Below are 24,693 nucleotides of genomic sequence, written 5' to 3'. Positions count from 1 at the left end.
ATCTTAAATGAAAAGATGAATTCTGTGAGTTGGAGGTAAGGAGAGAGTAGATTCTCCATGTGAGAGAAAGATAGTGCAGGAGCAAAGACATGAAGTGTCATATGAAGAAAAAAGAAAAGGTCGGTCAAGCCAGATTGCAAAGTTTGGGAGGGGGATTAAACTACACCATGAAAGACAGGTTTGGTTTAGGTTGTTAGGGACTTTAAAAGCTAAACAAAGAAGTGTATGTTTATCCTATGTGAATGGTCCTAGAGGTACTATGGTTACGAAGATGAAAAATAACAGTATCACTGCCCCAGTGACTTTATAGGTGGGAGGAAGGGAAGAGAAGGTGGAGGTGATGGTCAAGAATAATATTCCAAGAACTCACTGATCTATAGCTGAGTGAAGAGAGTGAAAGAAGGAATGCATAAAGAACTAATCTAAGAAAAGATAATGAGAAGAATAAAATGACTTCTCTATGAAATCTAAACTTCTAAAAGTATACTTTCTAAGGCAGGAAACTAATTTTCACCCCAACTCCATAATCTCATCTGGCAGTTCAATGAAGACTTCAAGTAAGTCAGTGTGATAGTCAGACCTCAAAGTGAGGCAAGTGTTTTCAAACTTTAAAATCTGAATGCTTTAATAATTTTCAATCTTTGTTAAGAACAGGTGTTTTCATGGTTAAAGGAAAGATAATCCCTACCTTACTTGAGTTTGGGAATGACCGTGCCCCTTGGTTCAAAGCACTCTGTACATCTACACCACTTAAACTTTACCTCACAAGTTCATATTAGTGTTCTTAACATTAGTAGTCAAGTTTAGAAACAAACAGTAGTCAGGTTTAGAAACAAATAGGGGAAAACAAAGATATATATTGAGATTACAAAGTACAAACAGTAGCTACAAAACAGCTCTCCCCTAAACTAGGGACATATATACCTCTCTCTCTCCATTTTTTAATATATATAGATATAGATACAGTTATACACACATATATATTTATATACACACATGCATGTACATGCATGTTAATATATACATAAACATACATATATGTATAAATATAATATCTGTGGAAGGAGTGGACATATACAGAACATACTATTATAGTAGAGTACTCCCATAAGGAACACAAGGCCAAGACAACTCTCGCCTCAAGCACTAAAGGGTTCTGATGGCCTTTTTCTTCTCACGGTATCCTCAGGATGTTCCAAACTAGATAAAGAATCTCTGCCGAGCAGATTATTCAATTGGCTATCTGGGCCTACTCCTCTTTGTAGTTTCACTTGCAATTGCCAGGGCTAATTCCCTTTAAAATCTATAACTGAGTCACTTCCTTGCTGCAAAAGACCATTCACCATGACTCTTTCTTGACTGATTCTGGAGTTGACAAACTTGCTTTTTAAAGACCTTGTATGGTCAATCTTTTGCCATCCAATGGAAACTTACCCTCTAATTCCATAGAGTTTATTTCTAAGTTCTTTATTCTTTATAAAGGAATAAAAAAGATAGGTAACTTGTCTACACTTCACTTAAAACTTTAATATTCTGTTGTCTCTGTTACTTATACCTCAATTTCTTTCTATGTGACATGTTAGCATAATCAGTTTCACTACTCTTCAAGAGAATCCCAATTGAATTGAGCATGGTGGGGTGAAAAATTATACTGGATACAGAGTCAGATGACCTAGGTTCTACCCAAGCTCTACCAGTAGCTAATTGTGTGATATTAGGCAATCATTCATTCAATCAACAAGTATTTATTAAGAGCAATTATAAATCAGATACTTGGAAAGACAAAAAATGAAATAGTCCTTTCTTTCCAACAATATGGATATGTGTGTTATACACATATGTGTGTGTGTGTGTGTGTGTGTGTGTGTGTGTTTGGGTATGAATATATGTATATACAGAATAAATGTAAACTGGGGTTAGGGAAAGGGGTACTAGCAGTTGAAGAGGGCAAGATATTGAACCTTTCTGAAGTTTGGTTTCCTCATTTTTAAAATGAGGGAGTGGGAGTAGATCATTTTAAGTCATTCCTTGCCCTTCCAAAGTAATTTTTCACTCTCTTTGCCAGCAAGGGACCAAAGTGTTGGGAGAAGTCATGCCTTTGACCCTGGAGAAATGTGACAAAGGCCTTCTTGATGCTGTTCCCACAGTCTTCAGAGCCAGATGTCAGAGCAGACAGTCAAAATCAGTACAGATGATCTCATAACTGGGGATACTGATGGACTCCACCTCCAAGTCAAACCAGCTTTTCTCTGGTTCCACTGAAATGTTCTAAGGAGAGCAAGATCATAATGGCAAAGTCTTTATCTCTATGTGTCCTGTGAATCCTGTAAGGAGGCCTTCTCAGGAAAGATTTCACAACCCAAGTTAATTGAGAGATTACCTGGGCAAGTTACTAAATAGGGTTCTAGGCAAATCTTACCAACATCAAAATAGGGAAGATGCCGACATGCTCATCTGAAAGTTCCCCATCAAAAAAACTCTACCTTTTCCCCCAATAAAAGTTCTTGCCCTTGTCAAGTTACTGAGGTGGAATCAAAGAATCTGAGTTCAAATTTCATCTCTGACACATTTAACATTTAAGGGCTGAATGTAGGCTCATTTAAAATTCTAATTTAACTTTCCTCATCACTGAAGAAAGAAGCTCTCCAAAAACTAAACAATACCTGCCCTCAGGAAGCTTAACAAATTCTAGGGAGAAACAATACCAGTGATGTCAAACTCAAACAGAAACAGATCCTTAATAGCCTTGCTATTATGTTCTATTGTATTTTTATCATATTTCACATTTTTAATCTGGTTCTGACTACACACTAGAGGTTTGTGGGCACTTGTCTCTGGAGTAAGTTTGATCTACACAGGCTCTCAATTATTATATTGTTGCTTTTTCATGGCTCCATGTTGTCTCAGGCTAGCTCTAGGCAAAGTAGATAATCTCTAAAGTCTCTCCTATCTCTTAAATCCTATGATTCTTTTTAGTTCCCAAAGAGTGCCTTATCATAAAGCTATTTTGACAAGTATATGAGCATGCTGTGAAATAATCCAAATGGGTGGAATAAGAAAAGGAATATGGTTTTTGTCAGACAAATGATTAACAGTATACTTACTTTACTCCTCTTTCATCACTCTATCCCCCCCAACATAAAGGATAATGCATACAAAGAAGATGATTTAAAAAGGAGGAGGAGTTGGAGGAGGAGGAGGAGGAGGAGAAGGGGAAGACTTGCTAAGTGAGAGCTCAAATGAAGTATCCATGAGTAAGATAAGTAAAAGAATTCTATTAGAGTTTTCAGGGGAATTATCTGAAGTCCTAATATTGGTGGTTAAATAGAAAACATTACTATTATTGTTAGCTATTTATTCTTCTGGAAGGAGAAGTTTCAAAGAGGGTAAAAAGGAAAGGAATTTCAGGAGGGAATTGGGGGTGGGGGATATATATCAAACCTTAGTAAGGAATAAAGACTTTCAGGAAAGATAAATGTTTTCTTTGTTATCTTGCTCTATTATTTCAACCAGAGTTTCCTGGTAAGATAAGACTAGATGAATATCTTCAATGCAAGACAACTGCAGACATAGACATAATTTGAAGGAAGATTTAAGATCCCATCAGCATAATTAAGTAACACTCTTTCCTAACTGACTACTTTCCTAGAAACCACCTTATTTTTTAGAGTTTTCCCCACCAGCCTTGGCAAATAGAAAATCTTTCAAAAAAAGTTGGGTAATTTAAATTTCATTTGAAATTCTAATTTAACTTTCCTCATCACTGAAGAAAGAAGCTCTCCAAAAACAATTTAATTTTGACATAAATTTATAAAAATGGCATACACGGATGGACTTCATTACTAAAAGTGATTAATGAAATAAATTTTAATAATTTGTCATTCTAGCAGAAAACAATTTCAAAAAAGAGGACAACATTGACTCCCATTGAGACCAGTTAACAAAATAGAACCTCTCAAAACTTCAGTTTTCCTTATTTTTAAAAGTTAAGAGTTTAAAAGTTAAACTATTAAGCTCAAAAGCTATTCTATGAAAAGTGTTTTAAAGTAATAAAGTATTAAGTAATAGCATTATTAATCATCATTATTATTAATTTACCCAATGCTATGGCAGCTATGCTGCAATATTACCCATCTTTGGGGATTTTTCTGATTAGTAAATCAATAATAATTGTGAAGTTATATGTGAAAGTACTTGGTAAACCATAAAAATCTAAAAAAAAAATACATTTATTTAAAGAAAACTTGTTTCAACCTATGTAAAGGATCTTTTTTAAAGCTTCAGCTTCAAAAAACATTGGGTCCTCTGCCTCTTGGAATTGTTCCAGGAGACCTTTACCTTTGAACCGAGCTGTTTTTTTTCCTTTAAACAACTTACTAAACTTCCTTGATCATTGAACACACAGCTCAAGGAAGCCCCTGTGCCTCTTTGTCCTTCCATGGTTCCCAAGCAAAACTCTGTCAACCCTGAGCCCAATAAATCACCCTTCCTCATTATACTGATGCCACAATCTCTTGGAGCTTAGTCTTAGTGTCCATTTCTTTCTGTCTCACATATTCCAGAACTCAAAGGTATGTTTTCCAGAACAAAAAAAAAGTGTGTCCTCCAGAATTTATTTTAAGGGGAAAAGAATATAAACATATTTAGAAACATTACAATAGGGCAAGGTCATTTAGAAGTGCAACCAAGCTCCAAATTCAATGGTAAATATACTTTCTAATCTGATCCTTAATTAAAATCCCCATACCTTTGGCAGGAAAAAATTTGAGACTAGTTCTGAGTTTTATCCCTCTGGGTACAATGATTCATTCTTTTTTTTTTCTTTAGTCCAAGTTTATTCTAAATCAATCAAGAATCTTCTTAGTGTCTCTGTTGAGGGTGTAACATTCCACCCATGTGAAATTAGTAATCATTAAGATGCCTGTCCCACCCACAGTCTGGGATGAGATGGATAGAAGAACCAGGACAGTTTTTTTTCCCTTCTATTCTCAGCAATCACCTCAAAAATCAGTACAATTCAACCTAACACACATCACCTTGGAAAGTCCCCTTTGCAAGCTATTTCCAACCAGGAAACCAACTAAAAAAACCCTAAATTCTTTGAGGAAGATATTTTCATTGGAGTGGTTACTGATAAGATATTTATGGAGCTATATAAAGAATAAAACTAAAACCTTCAAATCTGTGAAAATGTTCTTATGACAGGGGTCACTAAGTTGAGCCTGTTTTTGTACTGACCACTAGTTTAAAAATGTTCTTTAGATTTTTAAGTATTTTATTGTATTTTTATGGGTCAGATTTGGCCCTCAGGTCTTAGAGTTTACCAGTTCCTGTCCCAACCTTTGCATTCATTTACTACCTGAGGAGGATCAAATGCTCTTATAAAATAAAAGACAATCAAAGCTGCTCCTATCCTCCCCCCCTGCTCCTAACTTCCCTATTTCTGTAGAGTACCTTTATCCTTCCAGTCCCTGAGATCTCTCAACTTTATATCCTTTTTAAGTCTCATTGCTGATCCTTTCCATTCTGATTATAATTTAGCCTGCCTCATTTACTTTATATTCTGGGCTAGCTTATCTATAAAACATTTCTTGTATATATATTCCAATTCTCATGTCCATATCTTTACAAATATCTTTTATTGTTCCCCCATGTCATGCCCACCTTCCTGACCTCTACTGCTTTGGACTCCCTTATTCTTTTTAAAGTTCAATTTAAAATTGCCTAAATAGAAGCAGTTGGTGGCATGATAAAAAGAGAGATGGGTTCAGAGTCAGGAAAACTTGAATTCAAATCTAGTCACAGGTACTTCCTAGCTATGTGACCCTGAGCAAGTCATTTAATTTCTATTTGGTTAAGTTCCTCAATGGTTAAAAATGGAAGCAATAGCATCTCTCCCCCTCATTGTAGTTAAAAAACAAACACTGAGCTTAGTGTCTCAAATAAAGTAAAAAAAAAGCAAGATATATATATATATATACATATATATGTATATATATATATATCTTTATATATGTACTTATTTCCTCCCTTAAATTAGATAATCCATTCCCAAATTATTTTATATTTATGTTCCCTTTGCTCACTTTTCTTTCCTTGTTGCAACTGGTGTCTTTCTACCACCACCATCAGCCCAATATAATTTTTATTTCCTGAAATATTTCCCAATTATATTAAAAATTCTAACATTATTTTTTATATTTGATTTCAAATTTCTCCTTCCTTCTCACTCTTCTTCAACTCATAAGTAGACAAGCAATATGATATTGTTTATACATGTAAAGTCATACAAAACATATATGCCAAAATATAAAAGAAAACATGCACAAATTAAAATATAGAAAGTGGAAAAAGAATATTTCAATCTGCACCTGGAGGTCATCAGCTCTCTCTCTCTCAATCCTTTCTGACCATCTCCAGGATAAGAACTTAAGAACTTTAATTTGCATTTTTTGAATCTCCTCTCCCACCAGCTAGCAGAGGACTTGAGTCATAGTAGGTACTAAAATGTTGGTTGAATGAATTGGATGCCAAGCAAGCAAAGGATGCAAAGATACAAACGAACATCCCTGTGGCAAGGCATGACACATCACCGAAGCTAAAATATGAATTCTGAGCTAGAACTTGAATTTTAAATTAGAACAAAAAGGAGACTTGGGCTGAACATGCAAAAGTTGTGGTGGCATGTTTAAATGGATGCTAAATCTGCACTTATGAATAGTTTAGATCTGGAACAGGTGGCATTCTGTAGCAAATAAAGCTCTGAAAATATGCCCATTTAGTGAAAGTGGTTGTATGTGTAATTAGCTAGGGTTTATTTAAAAAGCACTCTAATCTTTTGTATTCTGTTTCCCACAATTCAGACTAGTGAGGAAGAGAGAGCAGCTACTGAATTCATTATGGAAACACTGTCATCTTATATGTTTTTAAAAAAGAGGTATCTATATTACTAAATATACTGTAACAGAGGCTAATGAGAAGGAATATATTGTTTCATAGGTCTCAGAAATCATCTAATGCAAAGAAATGTAGCAATACCCTAGATGGTTATCCTGGAAGTCAGAAAATTCTAGCTTTACTCCTTTCTGGCTCTCTGACCACAGGCAGATCACTCAGTCTCTCAAGTCCCAGTCTCCGAAATCATATCTCCAAGAGCAGTGGAGAGCTTTCCCCACCAGAAATTCCTTAACTGGGTTGAAATCACGGATCAAGGCCTTTCCACCCCTACCTAACCAAAAACCAACCAAACAAAAACCCCAAGGTTACCAGTGACAAGCAATAATCTTAAAGATTTTGTTATTTTTAACAGTGAGTCTTTCAACTTGAAACAACCACTTCTTTTTGCAGGGGGGGGGGGGGCAAAAAGCAGTTGGAAGCTATCAATTTTATTTTAAAAAAAGGATGCTTTCAGTTAGATGATGCTGTCTATGTAACTAGTACAGGGTAGTCAGCATTATGTAACTGCACCCTGAGAGCATTTCCATGCAAGGCTTATTTATTTTTCACATATAAATTAGAACCAACTATTTCAACATTTTCATGCTGAAATGGAAATCTCTATGAAAAACAAATGTTCCATATAATAAAAATCAACATTTCCTGAAGAAGAAGAAGGCAGGCCCTCTCCCCTGGGGAAACTCCAACTTCTTTCATAGGGAGCAAAATCAAGTCCAACGAAAGGGGGAAGGGGGGTAAACAAAGGAAAAGAAGAAAACAGAAGGGAAGAAGGGAAGGGAAGAAAAGGGATGGAGAGGGCAAGGGAGAGGAGGATGAGGGAGGGGAGGGAGGAGAGGGGGAGGGGAGAAAAAAGAGAAGAGTCAATGCCTGTCTGCCCCCAACTTGCCAAACCTAGAACCTAAATGGCAGCCTTCTGACATTAAAAAATCTTATTTTCCTTCTCTTCTAGTCCCTCCACCTGCTTTCTCAAGCTGTAATTTAAAACAAAAATGACCAAGCATAGGAAGAAAAGATCTAGCAGCATCTTGGACATGTGACTGAAATACATTGCTCCAATACACTCATTTTCCTTGAGAAGCTCATACCATATAAGGTTATGATAATGGGGGAGGGGGATGTAGAACCTGGGGACTGATCTAAATGAACCTTGAGATTAAGTTTTAAATGCACTTACTTATGAATGTAAAACCACAGGTATATTTTGTCAATATTAATACACACTGAGTCACAGGTTGGGGCCATGTGCACAATGGCTATAAAAGTTCAACTATGTGCCAAATGCTGTGGAGAATCGGTTGGGATTAGGGGAAATGGCCATTAGTTTATTGCCTCAAATTGGAAGACCACCTATTGTGACTCAAGACTGGTGGGTAAGGAAAATCTAGCAGCTACACTAGCACAGAAGTAATCAAGTGGTCCTATACTGCCAAGAGGTTCTGGACTTCCTGTCCCTTCGGATTTGCAGGAATTGATATTGGGCAATGTTCAGAACAAACAATGAGGTATCATTCCTATATTATGCCCATACATGTTTAAAATAGTCCTACTGTACCAATCACTCCCAAGAAATACTGCTTTGTAAAAAAAACCTACTATGTCCTAGTCTAGTTCAGCTGCCAAAAAGCTGTAGCATATTTACCTAATTGTCTAAACACCTAACTTAAAATTTGGTCTCCTGGCCTTTACACCTGAAAAACTTTTCTCCAAAATGTGCATCCTTTTCTATATATACACAAGAACAATTCATTCATCCCTTTCTCTACTTTTAATGTAAGACAGAAACATATATTAAGATGAGAATAAAGAAAAATTTCTACCATAGCCCCACTAAAATAGCTAATGAATTTCAACAATATTAGACCAAATAATATTAGAAGCAGCATCCAGTTTAATAGAAACAATAATCACACTTTGGGGGAGACATTCCAAAGAGACAAGATTTTAAACTATACAAGTTCTTTCATAACATCTGAGACTATAAAATCTTTATGATGTATTGCCTCCACCTATTCCCATTTCTTCACCCCACATACTCAGAGGTTTCTCACCTGGTAGGCAGGGTGAGAACAAAGGGAAGGTACAACCAATGCATTCAATTCTATTAGATACAACAAGCATTTATTAACTGATTACAGTCTCTCAGGCCTGGGCTTGGTGAAAGGAATACAAAGATCAAATCAAAATAGTTCCTGGCCTCATTTTATTTGGGGAGCTAGAAAGAGGGAGAAATACATATATAGGGTAAGAAAAACAAAATCTAAGTCAAGTATAAAATAGTTGTGGAGAGACTAGGAGAGAACAAGGACATTATCTAGATCTAGAAGGGGACACTTAAATAGTTACTCTTGGGCTCTATATCTTATCTCTCTCTTATCTAGCTTTAAACTATTGGGTATTGCCTTACTCATATTGTGACTTGAGAAAGACCTGACTTTAAAAAGCCAAGGTCTCCCACTGCATCTAGGGCCATCCCCAGTTGCCCTGATCCATATCTGACCACTGGACCCAGATGGTTTCAGAGGAGACAGTGAAGTTGATGACTTCACATAGCATCCTCTCACTTAAATTCATCTCACTTTCATGTCATGGCATCACCCCCCTGATGTCATGATCTTCTGGGAGAATGAAAGACAATATCAAAAAGAACAAGCACTATAAGAGGTGAAGGTGAGGAAGGAGGCCACAGCAGGTATGGAGGTGGAGAAGGAATGTTGTATATGGAGTAGAGTGAGTAGGCTAATTTGGCTAGAATTAAGAATACATGAGGCAGAATGATGTGAAACCAATCTGTAAAGATAGATTAGAGCCAGATTTTAAATTCTAAGCTGAAGCATTTGCATTTTTCCCTAAAAGCAATAGAAAATAAGAATATCCTTTATAACACATATGACTAGTGGTCATCCAACCTTCACATGATAGACCTTGAAATGCTTGAAAATGGTTATAATGATGCCCCCAAGTCTATTCTACCTAAATATTTCAGATTCTTTCCATTGATGGTCATATAACAATCTTTATCTTGTCCATCTTGATAGGAAACTCTCAATTGACTCTCCAACTTATCAACATTCTTCTTCAATTTGGGGTGTATGTTATGGTCTGCCTAGGACTGAGAACATTCAGATAAACTCCTCCCTAGTCCTATCCAGAATCACTCTGATAATGCATCCCAAGGTCATGGTAGCTCTTCTGGCTGCCTTCATACTTGTTGAGGTTGAAATCTACTAACTCCTATAATCCAGATATTTTTTCATATGAACTGTTAACTTCCAGTTATTTTATTAGCTCAAAAACTTTAATATTTACCTCCATCAAATTCCATTTTTTCTGATTTGATTCTAAATTCTAGCTTGTTGAGATATTTTTGACTCCTAACTATAATTCCCAATGGATTAGCTATCCTCACCTCTGAAAATGATGTAGTGACTCTACCACAATGATAATGTGTTTATATTTATATAGTACCTTAAAGTTTGCAAGGAATTTTCCACATTTTGCCTCATGTAATACTCAAAGAAGCCCTGTGAAGTAGCTATAATTATTACCTCCACTTTACTGAGAAAACTGAAACTTGTAGAAGTTGATAACTTTCTCATGATCACATACCTAGAACATATATTAAGAACAGAATCATGTCTATATGAATACAAGTCTAGCACTCAATTTGCTATGCCATATGAACTCCAAGCATGCATACATCCAAGTATGTTTTTAAAGATATTAAATAACTCAATGCCAATCAGAGATCTCTGGGGTGCTCCATTAGAAAAATTCAAAGTTGATATAAAAATATTAATGTCAATAATGACTCTCCTTTGGTCAAATCCATTCAACTAGGTCCAATGTGTCTAACCATACTATTAGCTAACATAGGTGTGTCTAATCCATGGGTCCCCCTCATATGGCCCATATCACATAACCAAAAAATGAAGGAACCAGTGAGCCCAATCTCCAGCATTGCAACATCACAGATCAGCTTAATCCTTGGCCAGTCCAATTCAACTTTTTCACAAAATTAACATTGTATGATCTCCGAGAGAGCCAGAGTTTTCTTTAAATTTTTTTAATAAAAGATATGCAAATATGAATTATAATCTTTATTTTTAAAGCATTATATTACTCATCATAATTGCAACAGACAACTTTATTGTATGCAGATTGTTTGTTATTTTGTCACAGGACTTTGAGAATAGATTTCAAGATTTTAGAAAACATCAACTACATTTCAGTATATTTTCTATTCCATTTTCTGTTGAAATCAACATGTTGCATGCAAACTTGCAAATAAAATGCATAGCGTTGAAATCATATATGCAAGTTAAAGAAAAATTTATTCAAGTGTCTTTATTGGACTTTTATAATTTGTATGTGCCCAAAGGAAAAAATATCTGGTATTTTACAAACAAGCCCTGCTCATGACATCCCTTTTGGAGAGAGAGAGAGAGAGAGAGAGAGAGTTTGCAAGCAACTTTTTTCCCATAAGAAGCATACAAAAAGTAAAAATAGAACAAAAATTTCAGGCAAGCACCTTGAAAATATTCTGTACATCATTATAACCTCTATCAAACCAGATATAGATGCATTAGTATCAAAAAAAGCAGGTTCAGTGTTCACATTAAAAATGGTATGTTCTTATTTGTTGTTTAAAAAGTAAATGTTTTATTAATTTACTCATTTTTATTATTATACTTTATCACATTTCATTATGCTTTATTACATTATTACATTTTATTATTATATTCATTGGCAATTCATTGGTTACACTGGAGTCATTAATAAATATTAAATTCTGGATGTGATCCTTTACAAGTTTTGTTGGGCAATGTGCCCCAGAAAAGCTAAAAAGTTGGACATTCATGATCTAACAGTCTTATCCACAAGAATAATATATGAAATTGTCAAATGCTTTGATAAAATCTAGATAAACTATAGAACACTCTTATACTCTTATCAGTCTAATAGCCTAGTCAAATGAGAGAGGAAAGCAAATTACCTTGTTACAATCTGTTCTTGAAGCAATGTAGGACCTCTGTGATCACTGCTTCATTATTTTTTTTGTTCTTCACTAATTATTCCTTTAATAAAATATTCTAGAATTTTGCCAGAAATACAAGTGAAGCTCACTAACATATAGAATCTATTATCTTTACTATTTTAAAGTAGAGACATTTGACCTTTTTCTAAAGTAACTAATCCTATTCTTCAGCATATTAAAAAAAATAAAAATCATCCATGGAAATTCAACAATTCTTATTACAAGGCATTGTGGTTCCTCCCGAACTGACAATGTGGACTCAACAAAAGCAATCAGAAACCTCTGCTACCATCTCCTTACTTATTTTGCTTATCAGCTACCATTTCATTCTGTCTTTTTCACTGGTGCTCCTTGACAAAGAAAAGTAGGAGTTGACTATTACCAAAGGAGAAATAATTTAATATGAAACAAATAATGGAAAAACAGCCTAGATTACATAAATAAAACAAGATAAATAAGTGGGAAAATAACTCGCAACTGTGAGTAATATACTCTTACTATTGTGATCATAAAACTATATACTTAAAAGTAAAAGGGGGCAGCTAGTTGGCGCAGTGGATAAAGCACTGGCCCTGGAATCAGGAGTACCTGGGTTCAAATCTGGTCTCAGACACTTAATAATTACCTAGCTGTGTGGCCTTGGGCAAGCCACTTAGCTCCATTTCCTTGCAAAAACTTTTTTTAAAAAAGTGAAAGGAAGTTATTATGAGATCATATGGTCCAACTCTTTAATTTTGCAGCAGAGGAAACTGAGGTTCAGAGAGAATAAGTTGAACATGTACAGGTTCCAAAGCCAGATCCTCTGATTCCAAAGCCAGATCTTTTTCATTACATGATGTAAATTATATAGAACTTCTAAAAATTCTTCTTCCAAAATATAACAATCTATTACCTTATCTTATCCCTACAATCAACTTATAAATTGTGTTTTTTTTTCATCTTATTATCCAGGAAAAATTCTATGGCTTGCCCAAGGTCACAAAATTATTGTACCTCGAGTATCTTTGGCTTTCAAGGTCAATATTCTTTCCATTGTATCAGTGTAATATACTAACATGATCTTCTAGAGAAGGAAGTAATATCCTTTGAAATAAATTCAACAAAACTTGTTAACTGTTATAGATTAAGACTTTGGAGTAGAGAAAAGAGTAGGGAAAGAATTAATAAATCCCACACTACCTATAAGTCCAAATATCCTATGAGCTCATTTTCAACACTCTCTGGTATACATATGGAAAGAGATAACAGGTGGTAACGTACCCTTAAACTGCAAACTTGAAAATCTGGCACTAGGTGTTAAACATTTAGAGCTTACAGAAATCTGTCCTCAATTTGTCATTGGCTTACTCATTAGGAGAAGGCAGTCCAATTATTTCAGGACGTACAGAACCTGAGCAACATCACTGTCACAGTAGAAGGCAGGATGCAATCCAGGGGGATCCTGTTATAAACCCTCCTTTGGACAGGCTGTTCAGATAGGAAATGAGTCTAATGGGATTTGTGCTTTCTTCACTGGGAGACTGGAAATGGATGAGGGGAAAACGATGTTATACACGAGGGGGGTAAAAACGGAGGGAGCAGCAAACGGTGCAGAAAAGCATTCTAGTCAACTCTGCCTTGTCCGCCCCCATCCTCCCTATTTCTCCCTGGTTCTCCCTCTGATACCGAAGGGGGAGGGGGAGGGAAGTGACAAAGCTCTGTCTGAGTGTACTTAAAGGCAAGCCAGAGGAAGTTTCACTGTCACTCAGAGCTGCCACCTTTCTCTCAGAGATGCGGCTCAAGAAACAACAACTTAATGTGCAGAATAAAATCTTCAATTGCTGAAATTTTCAAATCTTCAATGCTACTGTGCTAAAAATAACCCATTCTTTTCTTTCCTTCCTCCATTTACCCGCCCCCCCCCCCCTTAACTCAATCCACCAAGTAATAGGTGAATTATCCTGATTCTGGGTAATTTGTTTTCCCCCTGAGGATAGAAGAAACGCCCCTGAGATGCCTCTGAGTTTAGTTCCCCTTAACTTCTGCCCCCTTTTGTTTGCTCAAAAGATTCTGTAGCATGCAAACCCTGCCTCTGGCAGGAAGAAGAGATAAGTGGGATCCTTCACAATAGCTACCTACATAGCTCCTTAATTCATTCCAAAGCCTCAGGAGAAGGGGAAGGAAGAAGAAGCCATCAGTAAGACAGTGCCCCTTACTTCTGGGCACAATACGTAGTTCTTCCCTCACAGTCTTATTTTGAATTGATTCTCCTAAATAGAGGAAATGAGGTGTTGATTCCTACATACATATTCACTCCACTGAATTCCCCAAAGCTCCTCACACTTTTCACAGCATGCTAACCACCCCCAAACACTCATCTTTATTTATTTCGGCAGTGATTTGGGCTTTTGTCACACACTGTTGTCTCTGCATGTGTAACTCTCTGTCTCCATGTGTTTTTTATATGTTGGTTCTTGCCAATGTTGTCCATTTGGGGTTACAGGCTTTCAAAAGGCAAACACGACATCTATTTAAGTTACTCTGGGGCTCCAAGCAGCAACCTGCTCTAGGAGAAGTTCTAACTAAAAAGGATTTGGTGGTAGATCTTGGGTCTCAGGATGGGGGTGTATGATCCCTTTTAGGTTATACACCAATTAAAGCAGCAAACTTCTGTTGCAGTGATTGCTGTCCTTGGAGCTCTCTAGAGCTACCATTTTTTTTTTCTATTTGTTCTCAGAATCCTACCAGTGATATCTGCCAAAACTATCCAGCAAAAAAAAAAAAAAAAAAAATCTGCCAATTATGTTCAGAGGACTAAGGACTGCAGTTTGAGGGCCGGGATTATCTCTTGCCTCTCTTTTTATCTCCAGAGCTTAGTACAGTGCCCAGCATGTAATGGTTACTTAATAAATATTTATTGATTGTTTATATAAGGAACTTCCAGGTGACTAAACTCCCTCTACCAATGCAGGTTGACATATCTCCATAATTTATAATCTTAAAATATGCCCATAGCACTGAAAAATTAAATGACTTGCTCAGGGTCAATATGCTGAATGTACCAGAGGTAGAATTCGAACCCAGGTTCCCTTGGTTCCAAGGCTCACACTCTATCCATTAGGCAAAACTGCCTCTGCATGAGCCACTGTTCCCCAAATCACAATAGGAATGCAATAATAGATACTAGAAGACTATACAAAGAATATAGTAATACACCACCATGTTCACCACATGTTGGAAATGCCAAGTTGTTTCGAATTTTAAATCTTAAGATTATAACTCACAGACTCCAAATCTAAATTTGTCAGTTGGTCTTAATTCCTAACAGAGAAGTAGAAAGAGCACTGCTCTCTGGAGTGCTGAGTTCTCATTTCAGCTCGGCCACTATTTCCGTGTGACTTTGGACACTTCAATTCATCTCTCAGTGTCTAGTTCTCTAAGCTATAACATGAGAAGATTGAACTAGATGATCTCTATATGCAAAGTGAGCTATATACAGGATACATAAGAAATAATTAGCAGGGGAAGGCATTAATTAAATTAAGGGTGAGGGAAGGTTTCCTGTAGAAGGTGGGAATTTAATTATGATTTAAAGGAAAACAGGAAGGTCAGTAATCAGAGCAGAGGAGAGGAGGGAGAGCATTCCAACTTAGGGAGCAGTCAGACAGAATACCTGACTAGATGAGAATTGGAGTTTATTTTATGCATTTAAACACATTAATGATAATAAAATAACAATAATAATTAGTATATGTAACACTTTAAGATTTGCAAAGCATTCTACAAATAATTTATTTGATTCTCATAACAATCAAGTGAGATAAATGTTATTTTTAACCTCATTTTACAGATGGGGAAACTGGGTCAGACAAAAATCAAGTGATATTCCCAGGGTCATACAGTTAAGTGTGTGAGCTTGGATTTGAACTTGGGGTCTGCTCAGATTCCCAGCCCAGTGCTCTATTCATTGTCCTGCCTACCTGAGGAGAAGTCCTTGACTGCCAAAGGGATACAAAAAAAAAAAAATTAAAAAAAATAAGAGTACAATCTTAACATTTTATAAATGAAAGAACTAAGACTCTCTGCTTCAGATAACTATATAGGATTCTCTACCAATTCCCTGGAGATAAATTCCAGAAACTTCTGGAAATAGAGAGATTTGAGAAGAATATACTTATATCCATAATAAAGACTTATTTGCAAAGGGAGATTTGTGATACCATTTAGCCACTGCTCTGCTCTGCTCTATGCTGCACTGACCTGGTCAGCTGGAGTAACACAGTTTAGTATGGACAAGAGTATGTCAGAGAGTTTTCAGAGAAGAGTGACCAGCAGAGTAAAGACTCTTAAGTTCAAACCATATAAGGTTCATTTGAAGGAAGTAGGGATATTCAGCATAAAAAAAAAAAGTGGAGACTTAAGGAGAGAGGGGTTAAGAGATAGTTTTAAGTATTTATAGGATTGTCATCCAGATGAAAGATTAGATTTATTCTGTAGGATCCCAGAGGGAAGAACCCAAACAAGAACAAGAATAGAAGATGCCAAGAGGCAAATTCAAGTCTGATGCAAGGTAAAACTTTGTAACAAAAATAGCTTTACAAAAGTGGAATGAATAGGCTGTGGAAGATAGTTCGTTTCTCTCCAATGGAGATAAGTTAAATTATCATGTATTAGGTATGTTGAGTGGGAATCCTTTCTTAAATATGCACTGGATTCTTAAATTCTGTCAATTCTACATGTCATGAGATACCCAAGCCTTGATATTTATTTTAATTAAATTCTTTATCTATCAAGAGATGACAGAAACAAAAACATATTTATGTCATAAAAATGGACAATGAAGAAGAATATTTGCCCAGAGTCATGTGGATATCCTCAAAAGTGACCCCTTGGTGACTGCCACACCAAATATTAATAATGTCTTCTCCATGTGCAGGCACTGAAATGAAGCCAGCAAGTCAGGATGTATACAGAAGAAGTATATATCTTGGAATCAGGACAGGAAGATAAAAATACAACCATGAAAAAGGTTTCTTCCCTTGCCATGTTTTCACTGGATGCCCAACTGACCAGTGTCTATGATGCAAAAGACCACGTTATGTCATACATTAAGATGTATATGATTCATGCAAAGGCTTGGCTTTGTTTTTAGTCATAACACAGGATAGATTATACACCAACGCTGAATTCTAGCTGTTTCCAACAAGCATCAAAGCTTCAATTGTTGCTGGGCCTTTTTGGTTATTGTTCTGCTATGGCAAGGGACAGCCTGTTCTGGTATTTATTACTAGAGTAATGTCAGGTTGGGGTTAGCACATAAAATACCTCTCTGGATTGGATCTCTTTGCAAGAGATCAAAACACTTTTTATGAAGTCAACCAAGGAGCAAACACACACATATGATTTCTGCAGGCATTCTTTTCTCCTTCAGTGAAGAATGGATTTCTCAACATGCTGAACCCTTTATTTGTTTTTTTCTACCGATTAAGTATTCTTGCAGGGAAAAATATCTGTCTCCTCAGCCATTGTGTAAATCTCTTTAGGCTAACTACTTGTGGGTTTTGTATGACATCATCTTGGGCAGAAAATATCTCCCAAATACCCTACTTTGCCACCTTTTTATTAATGGACAAAACATGGAATTGTTCCCTGGCAAAAAGTCTTGATGATCCTCTGAATGCTATACATTCCCATAGACTTCTGATTGTTTTCCTTTGATTGGCAAATAGAAAATGGTGTGAAATTAAAAGATAATTGCAGACTTCTTCCTTCATAGCACGGGCTTCCCACTCATAAACTCTTGTCAGTGCTAGCGAAGAAAATCAGTCTACTATTCTATCTCTGCAGGGGAATTAGCATATCATGCTTTACCCTTGCACTACTCAATTATATTCAGCATTTACAAAATGCCTATCACTCATTATAAACCTTAATTGTACAACATATCTACCTATAAAGTCAAATAAAGAGAATAAACATGGCAAGGACCCTGAAATCCAAACTGAGGAAAATATGCAATCTAATTTGAGTGGAGGTTTTCTTGGATTTGTGTGTGTGTGTGTTTTAATTAAGTCTTTTCTGTTCTCATAAAAGATACCAAAATGGGCCACCCAGGAGACCAATCTCTGCTATTCACAGACAGATGCAACAAGTTCAGGAACAGCACAAACTTACTATACACACCACCAGATTAAAGTACCTGAGTTCTAATAGGGATGAAGGGAGAGACCACCTCCAGGATTAAGAGTAATTCAGTTTTTATAACTCACTCAAATATGGTTTCTGCTGGGACTGGAAAACTGCCAAATCAAAGGAAGGGGAGTTAGATTTGTTTTGAGGACTCAGAGAGGAAAGACTCTTTATTTCACACCTACTTACCTAAGTTGTTCAGCTCCAACACTGCCCACTCTCCAAATTTAGAACAAAGCATCTGTGGAATGCTCTGACAATCACAGGAATGAATTCATCAATTAACCACATCATGTATTTGTGCTTTAAAAAAAAGAAGGAATTTTGGTGGACCAGTTTTCCTTCATTTCTTCTTTTGTGGAAGAAATCTCAGCTACTCATGCTCAGTTGTACAAATTTGCCAGCCTGTAATGGTTTAGTACAAATAAAAGAATATGGGTTTATACAAAGCTTTTCCTTCTAGCCCTCCCACAGAGATTTTTATACTTGATTCATCAGTGTTTTCAACTCTTTGGACAAGCAGACCCTTTTATACAAGTTTATATTTCTGAAAGACAGCATGGTTCACCACACACTGCATGGGTGACCTTTTTTTTCTCATTTCAGCCAACTCTCCATTATCTGTAGTGACAGGGGCCCATGTGGTGTATGGATAGTTGAAATGCACAATTAACTGAAAATCATCATTTCAACCAATGTTTTCAACTTGTTCTCCAGACAGCCCTTTTGCCATCAGAACTGGTCCTAGCTCTTCTTCAAAAAAATCAGAAAGCAACATAAATCCTATGAAGCAATGGGGAAGGTAATCCATAACTCACAAACCAAATAAATATTTTTAAAGAACATTTAAAAAGATAGTCTACAAAACAGATGTTTCCCATATAACTGGACTGGTATAGATGTTTTGACCTGCCAATTCCCTTAATAAGCGTATGCAGTCTTTGGAATGCCAGAAGGGACTGTTGGAGGGCACTCTGGGGGCAATTCCAAGCAGTAATGGGTTTACATACTGCTATTTGCTATTTTCAGAGCTTGGAAGTAATTTAAGCATTACCTTAAAACTAGTGAGATAATGGGATAATAGCACATTAGGGAATGATGATCTTTTAACACGGTTGTGGGCATTAATTATTTTTGTTTAGACTAAATAATGTAAAACATAAATCTAGCCAGCTTCCCCTTTCTGCACTCCCAGTCAGAAAACAAAAGCTGTCCGCACCATTTTTCTATCACCTCACCCTGTGAACATTATCTTGCCAAATCAACTTTTAAAAAATCTCTTTAATCTTTGTTACTATAATATTTAAAAAATATTACAAGTCAGAGGAGAAAGGTCAGCATTAAAGTCTCTTTCACATGGACTATGTTGGCCACAATAGCACTTGGTTAATTCATTTCTACTACTAAAGCAAGAGAATCCCAGAAGAACAGGAGAATCTTTCACTGAAGAAATAATTCCATTTTCAGTCAAGAAGCTCAGTTATATTTAGTATGATATTTGATGAGAAGCAACCTAAGTAATGGATAGAGAGCCAGTCCCCAATCCAGGAAGACCTCTGATGCAATGTGATCCTGGAAAAACTGCTTAATTTCTCCAAACTGTCTTATCTGATAAGGGTTGATACCTTATCAGAATACCAGTAACCAAAAAGGAATCCCTGCTCTTGTGGCCTACTAGCCCTTTGTTTATCCAAAGGATAAATCTTTGATTATACATGTGAGACCAACTCTCTCTCTCTCTCTCTCTCTCTCTCTCTCTCTCTCTCTTCCTTTTTTCCCCACAAGGCAATCAGGGTTAAGTGACCACACAGCCGGTAAGTATAACATATCTAAGCTCTTTCTATCATCTCCTGATCACCCACCCATAGTGACAGGGCATCCACCAGGATATCTCCAGTCACAATGCATAGCATACACAGAAGCAGTGGTGCATGGAACCACATATAAAAGGTGCATAGGCAATATCTGGCACAAGCTTGGCCAAATCCATTAGAAGACACAGAAGAAATAGGGAATGGAAACTTTATTTGAAGGGTCAGTAGGTTTTGCAAAACACATAACATCTGGTTGCTTCATGAAAGTGTCCAGAGATTCCTCCGGTACGACTGCCATTCCATATCCTCACAACCATTCAGATGGTAGGTACTATTATTACCTCATTTTACAATTGAGGAAATGGCATCAAACAGGTTTAAGTGACTTGCCCAGGATCATGCAGCTAGCATCAGAGGCTAGACTATAATAAGCCCAAACATTCTACCCACAGTGCCAACTAGCTGACAGCCCCCCAGATTGCTGCCCATTAATCTCAGGTTTTTCAGAATACTTCTTTGTCTCTTACTGCCTTCACCCAAGCAGAACATAACTGAGGGTCTTTCTCAGCACTACATCTACAGCTATTGCTGCTGTTGCCACTGGAAGAATGCCCTGTTGGGAAGGCACAAACACAATACTTCCTTGAGAGGATAAGGAGGGATGAAGATTTAGAGACAGACAGGACCTCAAAAGTTATCTAACCTATCCCTCAAAGACATCTCCAGCCCTTCAGAGTGATCTTGTTTACCATTCTGATTACCACATTTTATTTGGGTGTCAGAAGGCTAGAAAAAAGGGGGAAACTCCAAGGCAAAAAAACCCCTAGAAAAAAGCAAATGGAATCTTGAACCCAGGGTACACATCATTGAATTTCCACCTGGAAAGAACTTTAAAGTTTCTCTGTTTCAAGCCCTCCCCCATTTATTTTTCAGATGAGGAAGCTCAGCTACAACAGTTGATGAACACACAAAGTCATCCTATTGGCAAGAGCTGTTTTAAGTTCAGAAAAGAAGTCAACTAAAAACCCCCATGAGAAATAGAGCATCTTCCAGGACTGCATTTCCTTCTAAACAGCAAGTTGACCTGTTGTAAACAGATATCAAGACCCAGAGAACTACCCTGGAGAAGATTTGGTTGCCTTGACATCATATTAAAGTCAGCTTTGGCCGTATTTTAAATGTTCCTGTTATAAATACAAATGGGAACATAATTAAAAATGATATTTTCCAAGCAGTAACTAATATTGCATTGAGGTCTTATTCACTTTATGAAATAGTTGTGTGTATTATGTTCTTTTACCTTTCAGGATGAAACTGGAGAGCTTCCCTAAAGATAAATAGAATTCATTAAAGGAAGTCTTCCAGAATGAATCACCCCATAACAACTCTATTCTCCAGGTAATTTTTGATCTGGAGCAGGGTGAAGGAGAGTAGAGGGAGGAAGAAGGTGAATTATGTGGCAGACAAGTTCAAGGAAATGAACAATAAAAACAGGATGGCTAAGCCTTTAAGATTCTGTCTCAATTCAGATAGTTTTAAAGTAAGCTACACAATTCATGGGACTTCCCATAAATGAGGAACTTTCCAAGAGACTCAAAGTCCAAGATGAGATGACTTGAACTGAAGGATTATGTAAAAAGAAGGATTCCAAACTATCCTTCACAAATGAATCCGAGAAGTTATTGATTCTTCCCCTTCTGAGAAAATCTTATCTCACCAAGTACCAGGAGCTTTTCCCCCAATCCTTTCTCCTTAGCAGATTCATTCCGATCTGGGCTATCACATGTTTTCTATTCTTCTAAGCATCATAATCATAAATCAGTCTCCTTTTGAAATTTTACAGTCAAATACTTCTGGCTCTCATTCACACTTTTCACACATACTTTCAATCTTATAAATAATGACAGGCAGAGAGTCCTTATAATCTTAAATCTCCTATTTCTCATGCCCCATATAAGGGGTGTTGCCATCTTCTTTGCCTAATAAGTAACCATCCTCAAAGAAAGAAAGTACTAACTTCCATAATCTCTTTGCTGACTGCCTACAAGTAGACCAATTAGAATCAATGTTGATGATAGCTTTGTGAGATCCAAAAGATCAATTCCTTTCACATGAAACCGTAAAAACATATACATGACAGTGCCTTAAAAATATTGTCTTGTGACTGTATTATTTTTTCCCTATTTTGACATTTTACGAATCAAATGAAAAAAAAAGCAAAGCATTTGCAAGTAAAACCATTTCTAAGTGTAGGGTTAATAAAATCCCCAACATTAAATTTTCAACACTGTGGCTTCAGACCAAATTATATAAAGCATGATGTTTTATAACAGGTTACGCAGGTCAGTGGAGTGTCAGCTGCAAAACATAAACTACTGAGCTGAGCACATTCAGTGACTATAAAGTAGCCCATTGGGCCCAATTTTCACAAAGAGGTGCCAACCACATGTTAGGTCTGCAAAATGGACAGATGAATACAACAGCTATCGGAAAGGAAAATCACAGGCAAGTGGCTATCTGTTTCTGGACATAGATTGGAAAGAAATCAGAATGAAGGGGTAATTTTCCCACATCCTTTTTTTCAAATAAAATTAAGGATAGATTACAGAGCCTTTTAGCTTAAATGGCACAATTAAAGTTGACATGAGTAGCCATCAAACATTACTGCTTGGCTGGTGTGAAACTATAGTATTCTGTGCTTATTTTGTAAAGAAAGACATATACTGATGGCACCCAGTTTTTTTAGGAGCCCAAAGCGCTGGCTTCAGAATTTTAGCCTCCACGATGATTTTTAAACAAATAATCTAAATTCTGGGTCCCAAACATAGAGTTGACTTTCTTATTCTGACAATGATAGACTCTGGCATTTCCATTTATGAGAAAACAAAATATTTCAGATTTTCTGCCTATGCATGCCACTTAGAAATATTCTTTATAGACAAGATAATTTTGATGCAGGTTTCCTCTGTTTTAATATTCCCTTCTATTAAAGGCATTTGCAATTTACTTTCAGCAGGGGCCTTATAAAAGTACTTTCACATATAATTTTTTAAAGATACTAAAAAAAATCAAGCATGAATGTTTTATAGAACTTTCAAGGACAACATGGGACCAAATGGTTATAGCCTGGTGATGAAACCATAATGGTATTAAAAAGATTACTGTCCTCCTTCTGTTAATGGAGAAAATCCATCAAAAGACCCAACCATAATACATCAAATTATAATAAAAAGGGAACAATTCTTTCACAAGCTACAGTGCTGTTTTAAACTGCAGCGAGAGGTCATTAAATAGAACTGTTTATTCCTATTCACTAAACATTAACTTCTTTAGAGCCAAAACCTAAATCTTTCAATGCAGGTCAGAGTAATAGAGGAGAAATGGTTCACCATCAATAACTGAATTTGTATTTTTCTCCATATGGAGAAACAGATTATCCTGGCTCTCACCTGACATCTTGTACAGTTCCAAGTAGTCTATTTTAACCTTCTAACAGAAGATCAAAGTCACAGAATCTGACACAATAGTCTGTCAATTTCCATGTTTTCATTTAGAATTACAACACATTTGGAGATTATATTCTTTTAGATAATATTTTTCTAAAGAAAAAATATAGTATAGTGGGATGATCTGGGTTGAATCTCAGGTCCATGTGAGAAGATGGACAAATTACACAGCATCTCTGAAGTTTTAATTCCTCATCTGTAAAATGTGAATAATAATATCCAGAGTATCCACTCTATGAGATTGTCAAGAAGTTCAAATTAAACAAAAATGTAAAGTAGTATATAAATAACAATAGGTAGCATTTATATATCTTCATAAGCTTTGCAAAGCAGTTTACAAATATTATCTCATTTGGTACTTAGAAAATCCTTGGAGGTAGTACTACTATTGCCCCTTTTGACAGATGAAGAAACAGATGAGGCAGCTAGCTGTTAGGTGACTTGCCCAGAGTCACACAGTACTGGGTCTGAGTCTGGGTTTGAATTTAAATTCTTCCTGACTCTAGGTCTAGCACTTTATCTACTAGCATTACTTAGTTACTAAGTCTTGAGGACAAGTCATCTCAAGGGCAGTCCCTTCTTACTTTCCTTGACTCAGGAGTTCCTGTAATACTATAAGGCATACCATATCTACGTGATACATAATCTTAGATATTGATAACTTTACTACACAAAATATCTCAAACTCTGGAATAATCAAGGCATATGATATACAGATGAATTCCATATAATAAATGACTTAGTTTTTAGATATTTGCAAAAATTAATATAAATCTCTACAAATTATTGCTTCCTGACAATCATTTAAAATATTCTATAATCTTTAGCAATATATTTTGCATTGAAGTGTCAGGTTTCCCCCTCATATATACTGGACATCTACTTGGGGGAAAAAAGAAAACTAGAAATCAAGGTTCTTTAATCAACCACAGCAATTACGGAATAAAAACCTAACAACCACGAAAAGCAAAGGAATACTTTTTTTCTTTAAAACAGCTCTTGGGGGGGGGGGGTGACTAGGTGGCGTAGTGGATAAAACACCAGCCTTGGAGTAAGGAATACCATGGGTTCAAATCCGGTCTCAGACACTTAATAATTACCCAGCTGTGTGGCCTTGGGCAAGCCACTTAACCCCATTTGCCTTGCAGAAACCTAAAAAAAAACCCCCAAAAACAGCTCTCATGTATTTCTATAATTTACTATCTAGCAGCTC

At 36.4% G+C, this 24,693-nt stretch overlaps 1 protein-coding gene across 22 annotated transcripts in view; it reads right to left on the bottom strand.

Moving 5' to 3' along the window:
• The window catches only part of ATXN1 (ataxin 1), a 521,647-nt gene that overhangs the window by 280,062 nt on the left and 216,892 nt on the right, over nt 1-24,693 (bottom strand). For 5 of the 22 annotated variants that reach the window (XM_074207299.1, XM_074207305.1, XM_074207310.1 and 2 more), the window contains exon 6: nt 18,350-18,565. The exons of the other annotated variants lie outside the window; for them this stretch is intronic. The gene's annotated coding sequence lies outside the window, so the exon portion shown is untranslated. The remainder of the gene's footprint in view (nt 1-18,349; nt 18,566-24,693) is intronic. 22 annotated transcript variants of the gene reach the window in all.

This window comes from Macrotis lagotis, chromosome X (assembly GCF_037893015.1).
Source record: "Macrotis lagotis isolate mMagLag1 chromosome X, bilby.v1.9.chrom.fasta, whole genome shotgun sequence".
NCBI lineage: Eukaryota > Metazoa > Chordata > Mammalia > Peramelemorphia > Peramelidae > Macrotis > Macrotis lagotis.
Note: the sequence above shows the minus strand (reverse complement) of the source record. Positions and strands in the feature narration are given on the sequence as shown.